Source organism: Nycticebus coucang, chromosome 11, assembly GCF_027406575.1.
Source record: "Nycticebus coucang isolate mNycCou1 chromosome 11, mNycCou1.pri, whole genome shotgun sequence".
NCBI lineage: Eukaryota > Metazoa > Chordata > Mammalia > Primates > Lorisidae > Nycticebus > Nycticebus coucang.
This window is the reverse complement of record NC_069790.1, coordinates 22,397,853-22,406,654: the sequence shown is the minus strand read 5'-3', so window position 1 is coordinate 22,406,654 and position 8,802 is coordinate 22,397,853. Positions and strand designations below refer to the sequence as shown.

General features: G+C 33.1%; 1 pseudogene; it reads left to right on the top strand.

Moving 5' to 3' along the window:
- The first annotated feature begins 422 nt into the window (after positions 1-422).
- On the top strand, positions 423-905 carry LOC128560396 (riboflavin kinase-like; annotated as a pseudogene).
- The last annotated feature ends 7,897 nt before the right edge of the window (positions 906-8,802 follow it).

The following is an 8,802-nucleotide window of genomic DNA, read 5'->3' as shown; positions in this document are numbered from 1 at the left end:
ACCCACCATACATGCATATATATATATATATATATATATATATATGTGCATCCCTGTCCTATAAATGGCTCATTTACAATCCACTGCATTTATGGAAATGCCTTCCTTCAGAAAAATGTTATCAGATGTTGGAGCTGTTGGAACAGTTAAGGGTTCAGAGCCATGGCACCTCAGCTTTATTCTCACAAGATGGTAATCTAATCAGTTTATGTAAAGACACAAAACAACAATAACAACAAGAACAAAAAATGAAGGAAAGAGCAAAGGAAAGTAAGGAGGGAAAAACATGATATAAATTTTTGTACATAGATAATGAAATGATGGGAGACAAGCTGAGAGCTACTGGGCAGTTTCTGTTGGGTCAGTGGTGAGTCATCGGTGACTCTGCTGGGTGTGCAGACTCAGCTGCTGCCCATATTCCAGCTGACAGCATCATGAGACACCTGCCATATACCTCTGCCAGGTTCAAGAGGTACGGGGCTTAAGTCTCCATTCCAAGTAGCTGGGCGTTCCCACAGCTAATTTTCCTGAACAAGTAGCAGATAATCTTCCAGCTGAAGTATCCACTGTCCTTTATTATTACTGGGCCAGTGAGGCAAGTGGAGAAAGTCATCAGATGGTGAAGAGCACAGGGAGGAACCCAGGTTGCAAGAATACAAAAAAGTCCTTGGAAACTCAGACCATGCATATCTTCAACGACAACTTCAGTGGGAAGATCCTCAATATCGCCATTATTGGCTATCTCAGACCAGAAAAGAACTTTGACTCTTTAGAGTCTCTTGTCTCAGCCATTCAAGGGGATATTGAAGAAGCTAAGAAACAGCTAGCTTTACCAGAATATTTGAAACTCAAAAAAACCCAATTTCTTCCATGTTCCCAAAAGCAAAATAATGAATGGCTACTGATGAAAAATCATATTTATAAATTCACTGTTTTCTAGTATTTTACTGATGTAACTGTCCAGTCTTATCTTGGTTTTATTTTAAAAATAGAATATTTTTCTTCCACTATGAATTAGTTTATACAGTACAAGGTAGTTACCATATTGTGTTTAAATTGTTAAACCCATTGTGTCACAACAGGAAAAAGATTCATTTAAAAACTAAGGTCTTTTTAATGTTAAATACTCACAAAAATGTACCCTTAAAGAGGTATCATATTAAGTGCCTTATGATAGAAATGAAATATATGTAAGTATGGATAAAAAGGCAAATCACTAGTTTGAGATTAGAACTACAATTCTCATGGTAAAATACCAGTATATATTTACTTGTATAGCATATACTACTAAATAGAGAAAACTTGTAAAAGTAAATGCATGAAATAGAAGTTTGACAGTTTATTATAAATGTAAGGGATAATATTTTTGATCTTATATGTATTAATATATTATTACAAATGTGAAATTTTGTTTTAGTTATTTCCTTTGAAGTCACATCATTATACCATCTTAATTTTTGTACAGAGCTGCCTCAGTTCTAAGTGGTCTAGTTTCCCTCTGCCTATCTTTTTGTTGTTGTTGTTTGTATATTGAGACAGCATTAATGTACATAATAATGAAAAAATAGCTTTTATGAGCAGGGAAGAATAGTGCAGTTATTTATCACATGTTACCTACAAAAAGGGATTTTTTTTCCTTTAACTGTTTGTTGCTTATGGAAATACTTCTGAGTTGAGTCTTTGTAGTTAAACAAATCTTTAAAAATATTTACTAATGTAATTCCTCCAGAATATGTATTTATTTAAAACATTTTTAATAGACCTGATTTTAATTACTATAATTTTAAAACCAGGACTATTGTTTGACAACTGTGTTATTTGGGTCCTTTGCACAGGCAACCACTTCCTGAAGCGGCCCTAAGTGCACATCACCCCATCCAAAGCCCTCTAAGACCCCATCTCCTGGCTCTGACATTTGTAGGGCACCATTGCTCTGACTGTAGGCAGCAAAAGGAGTGAGGGTACCTATACTGAGCTTCCCTTCTAATTGGAAGAGAAAGACAATAACAAATAATTTGAATAATTTCAAGCAGATTAAAAGTTAAGCAATAGCATGGGATAAAAAGGGGAACTCTTGGCAAGAGAAAAAACCATCTTGAAAGTTGGTAGTGCCTGTGGCTCAAAGGAGTAGAGTGCTGGCCCCATATGCCAGAGGTGGTGGGTTCAAATTCAGCCCGGCCAAAAACTGCAAAAAAAGAAAAAAAAAAAAAGCATCTTGAGAGTAATTAGGGAAATTTTATGGAAAAAAAAAACACATTTGTTATAAACTTGAATGACAAATAAGTACTTCCTGCAAAGTCTTTGAGAAGAAGTAGAAGAAAGGATTTAAAGAGCAGAAGTAATCTTGAACTGTTCCAGGAAAAGGAAATATCTGTCATGACTGGGAACACAGGGAACTGTGGGGAAGTGGTGGAAAATAAGGTCATGGAATCTGGCAGGAGCAAGGTCATGGAAGCCTTACAGATCATGCTAAGGGGTGTGAATCTTGTGCCAACTACAAAGGCAGATATTAAAGAATATTAAGCTGAGGAGTAAAGTTACTTATACTTCATAAAATTACTCTGATAATGGATTCCAGAGGCAAGAGATATACAAAGATCAGGAAAGAAGTTGTAGCAGTAGAGCAAGCAACTGAGGTGGAGAAGTGCAGTGTTAGCACTGAAAATACTGAAATGTGACTAATTAAGAACTACATTTCTGAATGTGATGGTAGAGGCACCACATTAAGAGACCAATGGATGTTAATATCATTCAAGAAAAGATGCTGAAATTTATCAAGTACATTTTCAGAATTTATGGGGCTAATATGATTATTTTTAGGTGTCTTAGTTTATTTTTAGGTGTCCTAGATTATTAATAGGTGTCTTAATATTAATTTTTGCATTCCAGGAATTCTATCCAGATATTCTTTCTCTATTAACTCCTTTATAATACTACTGAAATAGCTTGCTAATAATATGCTTATTGACTTTTTTACATTAATATTTATATTGTGATTAATTTGCAATTGTGTTTATCTTTGTAAAATTTTTGAAAGAGTATGCATGCTTAATTTTAGGATTTAGAATTTTTTTATGTTCTGGATTAGAATATTTTACATGGCATTAAATGATTTTTTTTTATGTTCTGTTTTAGAACATTTTACATAGCATAGCATAGCATAAAGTCTCTAACTATAATGATGTGTTTCTGCCTTTGAATGATCTGTTCTTTAATGGTTTGTAACATTTCTGTACAAAACTATTTTAATCCCATCCTTTTTGCTTTAAAAAGCTCATTAATGAATTTTGAGTTTCTACTGTAGCTGCCTGTTTAGAATAATTTCTATATCTTTTGGAGTCCATTTTTTAAGTTTATATTTTCCTAGAAATGTATCTTTTTTAGTTAAATTCTAAAATTTATTGTATAAAATTAAGCATATTGTTTCTTATCGTTATTTCAATTTTCTCCATATTTTTAAATATTTCTCCATTATCTTTTTTCATATTTTATATTTTTAATGTACTTTATTTTTTATTGTTCTCATAACTGGCACTAGGATTTATTTGTTCTGCTCCTTTGTTTTCTAATGCATCATTTCTTCTTTATACTTAATTAAAATTTAGTATTTAGCTTTCCTTACATTTTTATATTTTTCTTGACTTCATACTTCTAACTGGATTCATATATTTTCATTTTTTCTATTTTATTAATATAAGTATGTAGTATCACAAATATTTCTCTGAGCATTGTTGTAGCTGTACCTGTAACTTTTAACTGGAGTGTTTCAATTAATGTGTTTTAATGTTTTGAATTTTTTATCTTTATTTAGTAAGTTAATGAGCATTTATTAATCATTGCCTGTGTGAGCATCAGGAGAAAATACAAAAATAATAGCATGAATACACAACAACCATACTATCAGAATTTCTGAATTTGACAGAAAAGTCAAACTAACTGTCTTGGAAATAGAAATTCTGTTTGCTTCTATAACAGAGCTGTTGTCACTCAAGACACAGCTGGATGTAACTAAATCTGGAGCAAGGTTCCCAGGGTATCTCTCTCTCTTTCCATCTGGCCTATCCTCTGCTTATATGCAGGCATTATGGCTATCCTGTAGATTTGTTCTAAAATTTTAATTGAGCTTTACTTAAACAGGAAGTATTTTAAGAAAAACTTTTACTTTCCAAGTGTTAGGAATCCTTATTTTGACCCTATTTCCATACTTAATTTCTAGCTTTATGGAAACTATGTAATCAGGGAGGATAAGTATTTTCTACTTTGATGACTAAAGTTTTGATGTTTTATCTGTGGTTTAATCTATGGCCAATTTTTGTGACTATTCAATGGAATCTTTGTTTTCCGGCTCTGAATTAATGTATGTTAAGTAGGTTTAAGTAATACATATGTAGACTTTTATATCCTTATATATTTTTAACCATTTGAACTGTTATGGACTGGAAAAGGTGAATAAAAGTCTCTATAATGATGTGTTTCTGCCTATTTCTTATTTTTTTTTATGAGGGTTGATGCATAGTTCTATGGTACATGGATATTTATAAATGTTAAGACTTTTATTATTGATTATACTTTCACCATTATGAAGTGCCACCATTTTCTCATTTAATTCTTTTGATTTGAATTCAGGTTTATGAGATATTGAGATCTGGATTGTTCTTCATTTTTTGTCTGCATTCATGTCTATGTCTTTGCCCATTCTGTCATTTTTATCCTTTCACAGTCATTTTGTTAGGTATTCTGCGTGCGTCTGGTACACATTCAGCTTTGTGATTCAATCTAGGAGTGTTATTTCCTTATATGCCCTATTTCACTTTTTTTTTTTTTTGCTTTTACTGTTTCTTTTATTATGTCATTTTTCAATAGGCAATTTTCCTGTTTTGTTATACCTATATTTCTTTCTGCTTATTTGAGTTTACATTTTTCTTTAGTAACTATGCTTGTAATTTTATATAATTGCTTAATTTTTCTTTTGCTGTAAATAGCATCTACTCATCTCTACTAAATAGGCAACTACAGAATTAGTATACATTTTCTTCCACCCCCATCCTTAAAATAAAATGAATGAGTTGGAAATATCCTAGTTAAAAATTTTTCAGGAGGAGAAAATTTAAGATGTTTTTCAGTCCAATAAACCTAAAATTCAATATTATCAAAGGAAAGTACAAGTACAGGGCTTAAAATAAAGACGAGGGCAGTCACTTTCATCAGCACATTGCTTTGGGAACATACCGGCTAGTTGAGATCTTCAAGTCCAGATTCTCTCTCGATTTCAGTTGTTTCAGTATCCCTGGGCTGGATAATTCAATTAAGCTTGAGTCTTTCTTTATCGGAAATGGTTTTTAATGGATTTTGAATTAATGACTTTCTATAATTGGTTTCTATAATATATAAAGTTGAGAAGACCTTATGCCAGAAGAGTGTTAAGAAAAAAAGGCTGAAACTAAATGGAAGATTTCCACTTGCATCTTCCTTTGCCTGCTTCTTGAACTTGATTAAGAAGTTTATATTCAGACCACCTGAATATAAACTGATTAAGAAATTTATATTCAGACCACCTAACAATAAAGCTCAAACTCTTTTTTAACAAGAATATGTAGAGATGTCTTAACTTTCCATACTATAATTCTGTATCTGATTTCTTATAATTTGTGTGTATCATTAATATAATAAAAACTGAGACAAAAGAACTCTTTTGAGATGTTTGAAAAAGCATTGATTTCCTCAGTATCCAAATGTATATTTACTTAATAATTCTTTCCCCTTTTTCTCCCTTCCCAAAATTTAACTCCCTAACTAATCAAATAAATGTTAGGAACCCAGCTACAGTGTTAGGAACCCAGCCTCAGTGTTAGGAACCCAGCCACAGTGTTCTTTCAGAGCTCAGCTTCCCAGGTAGAACTGTTCTTCGTTTCAGGTCTCACTGTTTTTCACTTTGATAGAGATTTGAATAAAACATTGGGAATTTTCCAGGAAAGGCTTTTAGTGGTGAGCACATGCCAGCTGTGTTTTCAATAACAAAATTGCCATTGGGCTTCTTGCTGTCCCAGCTGAGCAGAAGGCCCTCTGCCCGCTCCCTAATCTCATGATGGTGTTTTACAGAAAGTTTTTTTCTCACTTCCTTTATGGAAAATCTGTAGATATCATGTCCTTAAAAGTATATTTCCCAATTCTCCTCTCTTCCTGGTATATTCCCGTTCTTGAAAGAAGTGGGTCTGAGGTAAGGACAGAGTTGTCAGGTCTCTTAAGGATATCAGTTTGATTATTTTATTGGGGAGGGGGGAAATCCCACAGAGCACATAGAGGATGGGTTTGCATATATCTAAAACTATACATGCTAAGCGCAGATCTCAGTTAGCAGATCTCAGAGAACATGTAATTGCTCTGCCAATATAATTGAACGCAGGTAACACAGTCAGCCATAGACATATATGAAGATGTGTTTCTGCTAGTTTGGAAGGGTAATAATTCTGAGGCCAGAGTGGGGATGCTTGTTTGCACACTACTGTTGAGTGTCCACCTGGGCACTGTCCACATTTCTACTAAGTGTTTGAGAAGAGGGTTAAAAATGTCCAATGTAATTGTAGATTTGTCAACTTCTCCTTTGGTTTTCCAGTATACATGCCAAAGTTCTGTAATTAGGCACATAAATATTTAGCGTTTTATGTGTTCTTAATGAATGGATCCTTTTATCATTATGAAATGTCTCACTTTCTCTCCAGAAACAAATTTTTTCTTGTAGTCTGTTTTGTCTGATATTAATATAACAACTCCAGTTTAGTTTTGACTAGTATTTGGTGACATAATTTTATATTTTGTTCTTTATTTTTAACCTGCGTCTTTATTTCTAATTTGTATCTCTGGTATATCACATATATGGATCTCTCCTGTGTATCCAAATTGGCAACATTTGCCCTTTAATTGATTATTTGCTCAATTGACATGTAATGCAATTATCGATAAGATTCGGTTTAAGTCTCCTATTCTAGTGATGCTATTTGTTTTCTATTTAACCCCTATTTTTTCTGTTTTGATAATCCTTACTTAAAAAAATTAATTATTTCTTATGTCCCATTTTATCTCCTTTATTGTCTGTTTGTCTATTCTTTTTATTTTTTAGTGGTTGCTCTGGAGTTTACAAGAATTTTTAACTTACTACAATCTGTCTTCAATACTACTCCATGTATAATTTATTTATTTATTTATTTTTATTTATTTTTTTGAGACAGAGCCTCAAGCTGTCACCCTGGCTAGAGTGCTGTGGCATCACAGCTCACAGCAACCTCCAACTCCTGGCTTAAGTGATTCTCTTGCCTCAGCCTCCCAGCCTCCCAAATAGCTGGGACTATAGGCACCCAGCACAACGTGTGGCTATTTTTTGGTTGTAGGTGGCATTGTTGTTTGCCAGGCCCCGGCTGGATTCGAACCTGCCAACTCTGGGGTATGTGGCTGGCGCGTTTCGTCAAGCCAGCTCCATGTATAATTTAGAGAACTTACTACAGCATATCTACACTTACCTCTTTTTGTTCTTTGGTTTATAGTTGTCATGTATCTCACGCCCTTGTATATAATAAACCTCAAAATGTCCTTGTATATAATAAACCTCACTGCAGCCTCAAAATCCTAGGCTCATGCAATCCTTCCACCTCAGCCCCCTGAGTAGCTGGGACTACAGGCATGAATCTCTGGCCAGTCAATTCTGTTTTTGTTTCTGTTTGCTAATGTATAATATTTGTTATACTATATATTATTTCATTTTGGTTTTCTTGAATTTAATTAGTTTTTAGATTTAAATTTCTTGAGTTAAAAAAACCTAGCTCATTTACTTTTATTTTCAATTTTAATTTTAACAACATTAGAAGGTATTAGTTATTTTCTTGAAGATGATTTATTATATTATTGTTCACTTAGAAGATCAACTTTAAATTGTCAAGATGATTAAAACATATGTTTAACTGCATTACATCACATGACACCAGCATACTTTTTGACTTTGAAGAAATTATCAAGAGCTTCTTTGTGGTCCATGAAATGATTATTATGACTCATTCTTCACGTACAGGACAAGATCTTAGATATAAATGTATTAAATAAAGCCTTACAATTATAAATTTCTTTTATAATCTTAATATTTTCTACTTGATTTTTAAATTACAAAAAAAAGCCTTTAATATTTTCCACTCTGTTATTTTATTAATTTCTTTTTGGAGGCAAATTGAAGATTTCTTTCATATAAAGCATCAGATAAAAGTGCCTACTTCTTTAAGAAATTGATCTCAGTGAGAACAACCAGTGCCTTAATACAGAAGTAGATTTCCATGTGCTTGAAATTCTGAGAACATTGATTTGATGATGATTATATTCTCTTCTATTTATTTTCTATTTTTTAATTTTAATTTCATCTTAATAGGAGGGCACAAATGTTTAGGATACATGTTTTTAATTATTGTTAGGGATTCACTGAGGGTACAAAGAAAGAACCAGGTTACACTGATTGCATTTGTTAGGTAAAGTCACTCTTATAATTGTATCTTTCCCCCAACAGGTGTGCCACACACCATGAATCCCCACTCCCTCCTTCTTTCCCTCTCTCCACTCCCCCATTCACCCACCCCCCACCATGTACTAGGTTATCAATTGTCCTCATATCAGAATTGAGTACATTGGATTCTTGCTTCTCCATTCTTATGATTAAGCGGAATGTGTTCCACCTCCATACAGATTTATACAAAAAACATAAAGTCTCCACCTTTTTTAGTGGCTGGATAGTATTTTATGATATACATATACCATAGCTTGTTAATT